The following is a 12,154-nucleotide window of genomic DNA, read 5'->3' as shown; positions in this document are numbered from 1 at the left end:
TACTCTCATGAAGCTAACTTCCAGCCAGGGAAGGCACGCAATACACAAGAAAGTAAAAGGCATGGTGGCAAAGCAGGAAGTGATAGTACTGTGATCATTGCAAAGAGATCGAAACAGCCTGGAATACAATATACCTTCACAGTGATCCTAGACTTACTCTATAATTCCACTGTTCAGGCTAAAATGTTACTGAAACTCTCACCAGCACATCTTTACTGAAATAAAATTTGTTGCAATACAAAGGGAAACCCTCCATTGAATGTTCCAGTGAGTTCAGGAATAACTCATACAGACACCAGATGTGAAGCTATTCCCAGTCTGGAATATTCCCCACCAGGTCACACATCAGAGGAATCTCAGAGGGAATTTTCCAAGAAAGACAATCTCCTTTTTACTAGTAGCAAGTAGATTTCAAAGCAATATGTTCATGCTTCTCTGGTATCTTTAAGAAGCAAGAAAAAAGATAAAAACGAAAAGATCAACGGTCTGTGCACAAGCATTTATATTATCTAAATTCCTAAGAATGGCACATGCTACATTTCTTACAAGTAAAATAAATAAATGTGCATTTCAATAACACTAAAGGCTTTGACCAATGCCTTGGAGTTCTTTAGTTTTTTAAAGTATACATTAAGATACCTGGATGTGCCTATGTAACTATATGTTTTGCCAACAAAGAAAGACTTAGAACCAATGTTAGTCACAGCCCCATTTTAAGAATCACATAGGTTTAAATTTAAAAGAGGAAAGGACTATGATGAAATAAATTGAGTAAAAGAAAAGGCAAAACTGTCGCCTCAAATATGCTAAGATTTACCCTCCTCTAGCACACATATCAAAAGTTTGCAAATATAAATTGACAGATATATTTTCAACAACAGCTTTCTGGTAAGGCTTGTTTCTGCCAACAGAAAACTCATCAAGTTAAAAGCCTCAGGAGAGGTTTTCCTGAAGGAAATGGCCCCAACCTTCAAGAATTACCGCACTCCATGTATCACGCTGACGGGTCTGTTATATTCATAGCATTTTTAGTAGCAAGATTCTTTTCAGCTGGCCAAGGTAGGAAAGAAGCCACTTCTATCTTCAGAACTAGAATGTAGACAGGAATGCCAAATCTCCTAAATCCTACTAAGAGAAACTCTCAGGGGATGGCCTAAGGAGAGTGAGCAGGAAGTTTGAAGCAACTGAAGTTAAGAAAAATAAGGCTCTAGGGACTGCTGAAACACCCTTCAATTTGAAAGCTGTTCCTGAAAGGTTAGTAAGAACGATGAAAGCCCATGTGGGTCAGTGGAGGACTCTGAAATAACATCAGTGTGAAAAGCTGAAATTGCTCATTGCATACAGGAGACACCATCTCCATTTCAGGGACAACCCCTGCCCCACTGGCAACTCCCAGAAAGTGGGTGAATTATAAGGTTTTTTTTTTGTTTTGTTTGTGTTTTGTTTTTTGAGACAAAGTCTCGCTCTGTCGCCCAGGCTGGAGTGCAGTGGCGCCATCTCAGCTCACTGTAAGCTCCGCCTCCTGGGTTCACGCCATTCTCCTGCCTCAGCCTCCTAAGTAGCTGGGACTACAGGCGCCCACCATGACGCCCAGCTAATTTTTTGTATTTTTAATAGAGAAGGGGTTTCACCGTGTTAGCCAGGATGGTCTTGATCTCTCGACCTCGTGATCCGCCCGACTCGGCCTCCCAAAGTGCTGGGATTACAGTCATGAGCCACCACACCCAGCCGGTGAATTTAAGTTTTAACCTTTCCATGTACATATGTAAAATTCCAGCTACTTCCATCATCTTAATTTCTTCCTATTCTATCTTACTTAACCCTTTTTATTTTTATCTTCAACAAACAAAACCTGATTTGCATTTTATATTTGCATGGGTTTTGTTGTTCCTGTAGTACAAAGGAAGCAAATTCAGGGCAGAAATTTACTTTCACTTTTTTTACGGCTTCCACAAGACTAGAAATATTCCACGCATGATAAAGAACCATAAATATTGGTGCATTTTAGTAACAAAAGCAAAAAGTGAAGGACCAGCGCCTCACCAACATCATCACACAGTCACTAGGTAGGAGAGAGAATATTTGGGACAAGAAGGACAAGCTGAAATGCAGAAACTGGGATTGACATTGAAAAGGAGGATGCCAGAAAACTGGTACTAGATTTCAAGCTGGGAAACATTACCAGGTTTAAATTCATTAAACTCCTAATTTCCGACTATGATTTACTTCTATAGAATGTTAGTGGTCCCAGAGAGCTCTCATGTTTAGGGACTAGGTAGGAAGGAGGTAGGACAAGCTTTTAGCCGAAGAACAACTCTCAATATTCAAACCTCAAGTCTGGCTTCTCGTGCTTTTCTTTCTTTCCAATCTTCTAAGTCAAGCTTGTTCAACCCGTAGCCCGCGGACCACGTGGATGGTTTTGAATGCAGCCCAACACGAATTCATACACTTTCTTAAAATGCTAGGAGATTTTTTTGCGATTTTGGGTTTTTTTGGCTCATCTGTTATCATTAGTGTTAGTGTATCTTATGTGTGGTCCAAGACAATTCTTCTTCCAATGTGGCTCAGGGAAGCCAAAAGACTGGACATCCCTGTTCTGAGTTCTAGCTTCCTTAGCCTGCCTCAGGGCCTGTGCCTGTCCCTCTGCCTAGAACGCTCCGCCTTTCCACCTACTCCACCAAGTTCCTTCAGACCTTCAATCAAACGTCCCCATCAAGGAGGCCTTTCCTGACCCCTCCAACTAAAATGACACTCAGTGCTTCAGAACTCAACATTTCTTACCCTTCTTCTTTTGCTTTTCACCTTCACATTGATCATAATTGTAACCAACAATATATATTTCACTAACTGGTCTTTCCTATTCTCTACTGGTCTCTCTTATTCTCTCTTCCCACTACAGCCTAAGCTTCAGGAGGGCTAGAAGTGTCTTGTTTCCTGCTGTATCCTCATTGCCTAGAACCCAGCCTGAAAGGTTGTAGGTGGTCCATTAAAAAACCACTAAAAACTCAAAAGAAAAAAAAAAATCCTGGAATGAATGAATGACAAAGACACTTTAATGTAAGATGTGAAAACTCATACAACTACAATGCAACATAGGCGAGAACATGACCACAATGCGAATGAGACACAGCACACATCAGTCTTAAATACACTAGCCTCTTCTCTCAGGATGCCTGAAGATACTTCCCCATCAGCTTGCTACTCTCTGGGTCCTTTCCACCTGCAGGTCTGTGTCCGTCCCTTACTCTGGACCACTGGGTTGAAGGTCACCCTGATCCATGAACTTAAGGGTGAGGGTGTTCAGCTTGTGCTCCAGTGTGTTCCCCTCCCCACCCACAGTGCTTCCTGGGGAAAGAATTAAGGGCTTGCACCTGTCTCATTCCACTGAATTCTTGCCTTCAGTTCCTATCTTCCTCTTCCTTTTGGAGCTGCAGTGCAGAGATTCAGGAATGAGGTTAAGAATCGAGAGAGCAGCTCTCCCCATAGTCAGGGCAATGAGTGCAGAACTGCTCAGGCCTAGGAGGATCCAGAGAAAGTGGGGGCAAAGGAGACTTAGTGGCATGATGGGCAAGAGTGTCATCTGAAAGTGGTATGGGGTCAAAGCATCAGGAATTCCCAGGGGAGTGCTTAGGGCCAGGGATCAAAGACAATAGGATGAGTGTGATTTTTCTATTCTTACCAACACCGTGATCCTCTCTTAAAGTGATAAGTTAAACTTTTCAGTAAGTAATCACCTTAAAGGCCTTTAAATCCCATCAAATTAAATGCAGACGCTCCTCCATTTATTATGGGGTCATGTCATCATAAACCCACTGTAAGGTGAAGATATCCTAAGTCAAAAATACATTTAATACATCTAACCTACCAAACATCATAGCTGAGCCTAGCTTACCCTAAATGTGCTCAGAACACTTACATTAGCCTACAGTTGAGCAAAATCATCTGACACAAAGTCTATTTTAAGTATTGAATATTTGTTGAATATTTATTTATAATAAGTGAATATTTCATATTCAACACATATTTCATGCAATTTATTGAATACTATGCTGAAAGTGAAAAACAAAAGTATTGCATGTGTACCACTGCAAAGTTAAAAAAACACAAGTCAAACCACCCTAAGATGGGGACTATCTATACATAGTAAAGGAGTTAAAAGGTATTTTAAGAAACTTTATCAATATGCATAAATACGGCTGGGCGTGGTGGCTCAAGCCTGTAATCCCAGCACTTTGGGAGGCCAAGACGGGTGGATCACGAGGTCAGGAGATCGAGACCATCCTGGCTAACACGGTGAAACCCCGTCTCTACTAAAAAATACAAAAAAAAACTAGCCGGGCGAGGTGGCAGGCGCCTGTAGTCCCAGCTACTCCGGAGGCTGAGGCAGGAGAATGGCGTGAACCCAGGAGGCGGAGCTTGCAGTGAGCTGAGATCCGGCCACTACACTCCAGCCTGGGCGACAGAGCAAGACTCCGTCTCAACAAAAAAAAAAAAAAAAAAAAAAAAAAGCATAAATACTTGTTAGTTAGGGTGGTTCATATATATCTGATAGGTGGTCATTTCTCAAGGACTGCTTTTATAGATTTATTAGGCTACTAAGCCTTTAAAAAAAAAGATATAGAACTATACACATACACTGAAACAATGTCAAATTCCTGGCTTTGGTATTTTACTGTAATTATGCAAGATGCAACCATTAGAAAAAACCGGGTGATGGTTATATTTCCTGCATACAATGTCCTGTGAATCATAATTATTTTGAAATAAAAAGTTAAACAAACAAAATGAGTCTTAATTAACTAACTGAATAGTCTAATGAAACTGTAGTTTAAAGTGAGAGTTCTTCCAAAAAAAATGTAGTTGAATCCCCTTTTATTTTTAGCTGAAAAGCATCTAGAATATTCTAACATAATTTCAATGAATTAGGCAACAACAAAAAAAACAAGCATTTATTGAGCATCATCTAGCAAAATGTGATCAGAAAGTACAAAGCAAACACAGAACAGTGGTCCAAAATGAGGTTAAATAAAGAGGTAACATTGATTATCTGAGGATAAAGCTTCTGTCTTAACAAACTAGTGAAAAAAATAAGTTTTTAATATCTGGTGCCAGCAAGTTGGAGTAAACCAACTAAGGCCTATCTTGCCCCAGCTAATGACAACTAAAAACTCTGGATGAACAAGTAAACAAAAGCAAAAAAAAAAAAAAAAAAAAAAAACAAAAGATCAAAACCTGAGGATGCCACCCATTTAAGAGTGAGTTTCCTATATTGTTTTTAATGTCCTAATTTCTCACCCAGCCTTATACCAAGGGTGAGTATAGCTCCAGTGAAGCTATGACACAGGCAACAAAAACTCTGGATCAGACCTTGTTGTTCCACCCAGAGGAATCAAGAATGGTCCCTGTAAGCCAGAGAGAGTGTGGAGATCTCAGAGAAAAGAGAACTGGAAAATAACATCCCATAATAGTGCGTATAAATCTGCACAAGTGCCAGGCTCACTCCTCAGATGCACATGCCTAGGACTGACCCAAAGCAAGATAGCAAAAGCTTTGAGAACTGAATCAAGACATAAACCACAGCCCAATCCTCAGACTAACACCTGAGTGGTACACAAATAGGACAAACTCAAAGCAGTATACCAAAGGCTTTGAAAACTGAACTGACATTAGAGCCTCCACCCACGGAGGGGAGACAGCACTTACAATCTGAACCCAGTCAGGTTGATTGCCTGCAAAATAACCACAAGGAAAAATCAGTATTCTCCAGATGATGTAACAAGACCTGGAGTATCACGACATAATATTCAAAATGCCCACAATGCATTTCAAAGAACCAGGAAAATTTGATTAGCTCTCAGGGGTAAGGACAATCAATAGATGCCAATCCCAAGGTGGCCCAGATGTTGGAATTATCAGACTTCTAAAGCAACTATTATAAGTGTGCTTCCTGAGTAAAAGTAAACACCCTTGAAATTAATGAAAAACTTAACTGCTTGCAATGCCTGTGTAAGATCATTATGAACATCAATGATAATATTAATACATGAGTAAAGGCTGGGCGCGGTGGCTCACGCCTGATCCCTGCACTTTGGGAGGCCAAGGAGGGTGGATCACTTGAGGTCAGGAGTTGGAGACCAGCCTGGCCAACATGGCAAAACCCCATCTCTACAAAAATACAAAAATTAGCCAGGCATGGTACACGCCTGTAATCCCAACCCTACTTGGGAGGTTGAGGCAGGAGAATCACTTGAACCCAGAAGGCAGAGGCTGCAGTGAGCCAAGATGGTGCCACTGCACTCCAGTCTGGGAAATAGTGCAAGACTCCTTCTCAAAAAAAAAAAAAAAAAAAAAAAATACATGAGTAAACAAATAGAACACACATAAAAAAGAAAGGTCAACCCTATATGACCAAAGATACAGCATGCACCTTGCATTTTTAAACCACTTGTACTGCGTAAGGAAATATTCCAGTTAATAGAAAGCCACCCTGTGGTCAAAGTCCTGGGCATAAAGAACATAGAAAAATCCTTCCACAACCACAGATTGTTGAGAGGGAAAACAGGGAAGGAAAGAAAAAGACACAAGGGAATCTGGAAACAACCTCATCACCTTGAGGACTAAGGAGGTTGTAATAATATTTTTATGGTTTAGGATGTCTAATGCCCTCAATTACACCAGAGGTTCCAGTGGTGCTCCTAGCAGACAGTAGGATGCCCCACCCTCTAGCTGAAGAACAGGAAAGTTCCACATGAACAATGCCTCACCCTGTGGGTCATCTGGCCAGGGCTTTCCCTATGTGGGAGTAAATAATCCAAAAGGTGATTCTACCACAGGGATCAAACATCTCTAGTGCAAATTCTTCTCATCCTCCAGAATTAAAATCTTAGATTTGAGATGCACATTCAAGATACGGACTTTGAGAGAGTTAAAAACTCTCTCCAAGAGTATTAAGATGTGGCCGGGCACAGTGGCTCTCACACCTGTAATCCTAGCTCTTCGGGAGGCTGAGGCAGGTGGATCACTTGAGGTCAGGAGTTTGAGACTAGTCTGGCCAACATGGTGAAACCCCATCTCTACTAAAACTACAAAAATTAGCTGGGCGTGGTCGGGAGGGACGTCTGTAATCCCAGCTACTCAGGAGGCTGAGGCACGAGAATCCCTTGAACCAGGGAGGCGGAGTTTGCAGTGAGCCAAGATTACACCACTGCACTCTAGCCTAGGTGACAGAGCGAAACGCTGTCTCAGGAAAAAAAAAAAAAAAAAAGAATATTAATATGTAAATATTTCACACGCCTATATACATGATAAATCTGTGTAAGAATTTTAAAAAGCAATTATTCCGGATGGATTGCTTGTAGGGCAATTTTCACAATCATACCTTTTTTTGGTACTTTCTAATGTTTTTATACTAAATATGTAATTCATTTGAAGGAAAGTAAAATAAATAGAACATGCCAACAGGTTTTTAAGTCACTGAATTTTTTTTTACAGTTGAAGAGAGTGAGGATGTGGGCACTATGCTGACAGCTACAACAAAACGGCATCAAACCCAAACTCTAAAACAGATGGCCTGGGAACATTACCTAAGATGAAGAAAATACTACCTAGCTTGGACTTACTCCACTTTTGCGCTGTGTTTCAATGGCACACTGACCTCCTCTCATTGTATCTATGGCACGGTTATTTGTACACTGGCACATCTGTCTTGTTTTTAAGTACCCTCTTCTCATTTTATTATAAAAATCTCAATGGCAGAAACCATATCTTACTTGTGATTGTAAACTAAATACAGAGAAGTTTTAGTCTAGCTCTTCTGAGTGGGAATGTTCAACACCGACACTGCCTTATAACAAGGGTACTGCAAATACATAAAACCTTAGATCTCACTGGTGGGCCCATGATAATCCAATTTATATCATATTCAAGTCAACAGTTAACTGTAAAAGCAAGGTTTCTCTGTTGTTGGGAAGGACGTTGTGAAATCTGACCAGAAGATATTTAATGATGTAAGTTATAATGATTAATAATATAAAATCTCACTCCCCTGAGGTATTTAGAAACTTATTAAAATAAATGTAATCATTACCCTTCTATGACTTGAAAACAGGCCTCCAAAACTGCAGGAGAAAGGATGAAACGTATTTATTTCTAAGTTAAATTTGAAGCGAAATCACAAGACAACAGATTGCAAATTTAAAATTAGATTCTAGTGGGAGGTCTTGGTTTCAAGCCTGTTTTTTCCCTACTGGAGGCTGAGAATGAAGACGGTGTTGGGGGGTGGGGGTGAGGGAGAGAGCTAAGATTAAACTGAGACAAAGTTCTGAAAGTTTTCGCTAAATCGTTACAACCCATGAAAAGAGTTTTGCCAAGTCACACACAAATACCCTGAACACCAGAGACTAAGAAGGAAAGTTTTGCAACAAATAGAAGATGATCTTTGATTTCGAAAAGATTATTATTTTGACTGTGTTTATTTTTACTTTTTAAAGATTATCCAAAGCAGAAACAAAACATATCATTGTTTTCAAGTCAGATTTTGAAGCTTGGGTTTGCCTTTTTCAAACATAATCCGATATAAAGATGGTGAAGCCCAGGGATAAATGTACGAGATCCTGAGGGCAATTCACAGGTGAGAATAGGATTTCATAGGCACCTACTTTGTTTTTTCTGTTTTGTTTTAACGCTAATGCTTTTGAATTGTCAGATGGGTGTAACCCTAATTCAGGGAAGTGATTCCAAATTCTTTTTCCCACGAGCTACACATAACAATGATAGTAAAATGCACCTGTCCCACCACCTTTGAAGCATTTCCATTAATTCATACAAACATAATAGGCTCAAATATACATATGCAAACCTACCTTAAAAGGCAACAGTGGTCCCCAGCCCAACTTGCTCCAAGAGCACTGTGGCATTTAGATATTGAGGTTGGAAATGATGTCCGGATGAACAGCCACTGGGCTGGGGACGACGTCAGCACCTGCCCCCTGGGGTGGCCATCACAGTTTCATCTAAGTCTGTGAGAATGCGCCAAAAACCTGGAGAGGAGCGGGTCTGAGGAGAGAGAAAAACAGAAAGGAAATGATGAGGCAGAAGGAAGGAAATGGGCATTTTTTGTCAAACCCATTTCATCAATTCAATGACATCAACTTTTTGTGAAACACTGTCAGAGGCATTTGAACCACAGCAACTCCATCTTAAATAGGAGCTGGGTAAAATGAGTCTGAAACCTACTGGGCTGCATTCCCAGGCAGCTAAGGCATTCTAAGTCACAGGATGAGGCGGAGGTCAGCACAAGATACAGGTCACAAAGACCTTGCTGATAAAACAGACTGCAGTAAAGAAGTCTGCTAAACCCCACCAAAACCAAGATGGTGACGAGACTGACCTCTGGGCATCCTCACTGCTACACTCCCACCAGCGCCATGATAGTTTACAATGCCACAGCAATGTCAGGAAATTACCTTATATGGTCTCGAAAAGGGAGGCATGGGCTGGGCGTGGTGGGTCACGCCTGTAATCCCAGCATATTGAGAGGCCAAGGCAGGCGGATCACCTGAGGTCAGGAGTTCAAGACCAGCCTGGCCAACATGGTGAAACCCCATCTTTACTAAAATACAAAAATTAGCTGGGCATGATGGTGGGTGCCTGTAATCCCAGATACTCGGGAAGCTATGGCGGGAGAATCGCTGGAACCCGGGAGGTGGAGGTTGCAGTGAGCCAAGATCACACTTTTGCACTCCAGCCTGGGAGGCATGAATAATCCACCCCGTTTAGCATATAATCAAGAAATAACTATAAAAATGGGCAACCAGCAACCCTCGGGGCTGCTCTGCCTATGGAGTAGCCATTCTTTTATTCCTTCGCTTTCTTAATAAACTTGCTTTGACTTTATAAACTCTCCCTGAGTTCTTTCTTGCACAAGATCCAAGAACACTCTCTTGGGGTCTGGGTTGGGACCCCTTTCCTGTAACAGTATGACATCCCAAATCAAACGATGTAACATTTGGATACAGGCATAAAACGACAGGCTTAAATCAGATACATACATAAATAAATACCAGCCTATTTACATTTAGGGTAATCCATAGCCCTACAGACTAAGTCATCTGATTATTTTAATCTATCTGTTTATATGAAGGTGTTGGAGAACAGAAACAGGTTATTACAGAATGGTTCCCATGTCCCACTCAATCTTCAGAGTCTCAAGAAACAGAAATGAAAGGAAACCAGCAACCCTCAGTTATTCTCAAAGCAGTGCTGTATGTATAACGAATATTGAAGAAAATGTGGAAAGAGAGTAAAACAGAAGCCCAAATCCATCACATAGAACTTTCCATCATATACACGTTTTCTCACGAAGGCAAACATCAAATTCAGAGAAAACACATGAGGAATATGCATGGCAAAGAATTTAGGTAGAAGATCCAAACTGTAATTTAACATGGCAAATCAATGAACAAGGGCTCCAGGAACACATGGGGTTAATGGGGTTGTTTTATTTCCTTCATCTTTTTAAAGCCTGCTGGTAGAGGTGAAATGACAAATGCTAAGGCAAGCCAAACAAAGGCCTGAAGGGCCTCTTTGGGTGGCTTCATTTTGGTACTTTCTTCCCAGACATTTCCCTGGGGCTGCCCGCTGCTGGTGGTTTCAGCAGGTGGGAACCTGAGATGGCAAATATTTTGAGCAGGAACATGAAGAAAACTGCCTATTTTGTGGAAGGGAGCCACATACAGGCAGTAAGTAAATAAATATATATGTCTATCCAGAATGCAACAGTAAGCAAAGACAGTTCTTCCTTATCTTGGAAAATATGCTATTTAACCATGAAGTTAGTGACTCATGCTTGCAGGGAAAGGAGCACAAGTTCTCAGCAACACCCCATGATTACCCCACAGTATGTTCCCTTTCCACAATGTCCCCATTGCTACCCGCTTCACTCCCTTTCCCTGGGCATCCTCCTTAAAATGTGCATCTCCCTCTGCAAATTTCCAAATTTCCAAAGCAGTTCCTGAATTGCTTAGGAACTGGCAGAAATTAATAAGCAATAGCCCATTTATGCTGAAATGGACTCATTACGGTGCCAGCTGCCAATAATTTGCAAGGCTGGATTCTTGCTGGCAAAGGAGGCCGGCAGGCGGCTGTCCTTCCACCTGCACAACGGAGGCTGATAATGCATTTTCTATACTTTAAAAAAAATTACGTATTCAGATAGAATACATTTTTTTCTCTATCTATATTCCTCTAGTCCCTGAGCAAATAAACAAACAAACAAACAAACAATACAGGGAGAAAGGGCACTATTTGAAAAACACAAAGGAGAGCAAAACAGAGTTGATTTGGTATAACTGCTTTCTGATTTTGGTGGGGAAAAAATTTGCCTGTGACCCTGGTTGTGGAACTGATCCACGATGTGGCCTAATGAAGAGCTCCACAATCAGCAGATATGCTAAGGTCAAAACGTGCCAACAAGTACGTATCCATTTCCCTTACAGCAAGTTAACTGCATCATGGCCTTGTGAATGGATGCCACCATGGCAATTTGGGAACTGTCAGTACTCTGGGTTTTCTCCAAGAGCTGCAAAGAACTCAGTTTCACTGGGAGACAGCTATGCACCAAGCTCAGTGTTGGCAGTCCAAGCTGGGAGTCGGGCTGCACGTATCCGGTCACATCTTGGCTTTGCAAGTCAAATCTTTACTTTCAGCATGACCTGGGGCAAACTCTAAATGTCCTATCCCTCTAACAAGTGGGGACGATAAGATTCCTAAATCATTGGGCTGTCATGAGCTTTAAATGAGATCATCTATGTTACAGAATTATCCCATTATCAGTTCTCAATAAACGTTACCATATCCCATGATCGGTTCTTGATAAACATTAGCTATTATTTCCACTACTATTTAAAATGTTTAAACCATAAGGAATGTGCTACAGAATGGGCCAGTATTATGCAGGCTTCCTTAGCAAAATGATACCCACTTCACTGAAACTGAATCATATGTTACAAATTGAATGACATCAGTCACCTTAAATTTGCTGTGGAACAAATTGGAGAATTAACTAATCCAGCTATCAGATGCATGCGGTCTACTCAATTGGCTACAACACACACACACACACACACACACACACACACACACACACACACACACA

At 41.1% G+C, this 12,154-nt stretch overlaps 1 protein-coding gene across 2 annotated transcripts in view; it reads right to left on the bottom strand.

Annotated features, from left to right (window-relative positions):
• Window positions 1-12,154, bottom strand: part of TIAM1 (TIAM Rac1 associated GEF 1) — a 451,288-nt gene that overhangs the window by 152,710 nt on the left and 286,424 nt on the right. For both annotated transcript variants that reach the window (XM_023190306.1, XM_023190298.1), the window contains one exon: window positions 8,862-9,054. The gene's annotated coding sequence lies outside the window, so the exon portion shown is untranslated. The remainder of the gene's footprint in view (window positions 1-8,861; window positions 9,055-12,154) is intronic.

This window comes from Piliocolobus tephrosceles, chromosome 19 (genome assembly GCF_002776525.5).
Source record: "Piliocolobus tephrosceles isolate RC106 chromosome 19, ASM277652v3, whole genome shotgun sequence".
Classification (NCBI taxonomy): Eukaryota; Metazoa; Chordata; class Mammalia; order Primates; family Cercopithecidae; genus Piliocolobus; species Piliocolobus tephrosceles.
This window is presented reverse-complemented; position numbering and strand designations above follow the sequence as displayed.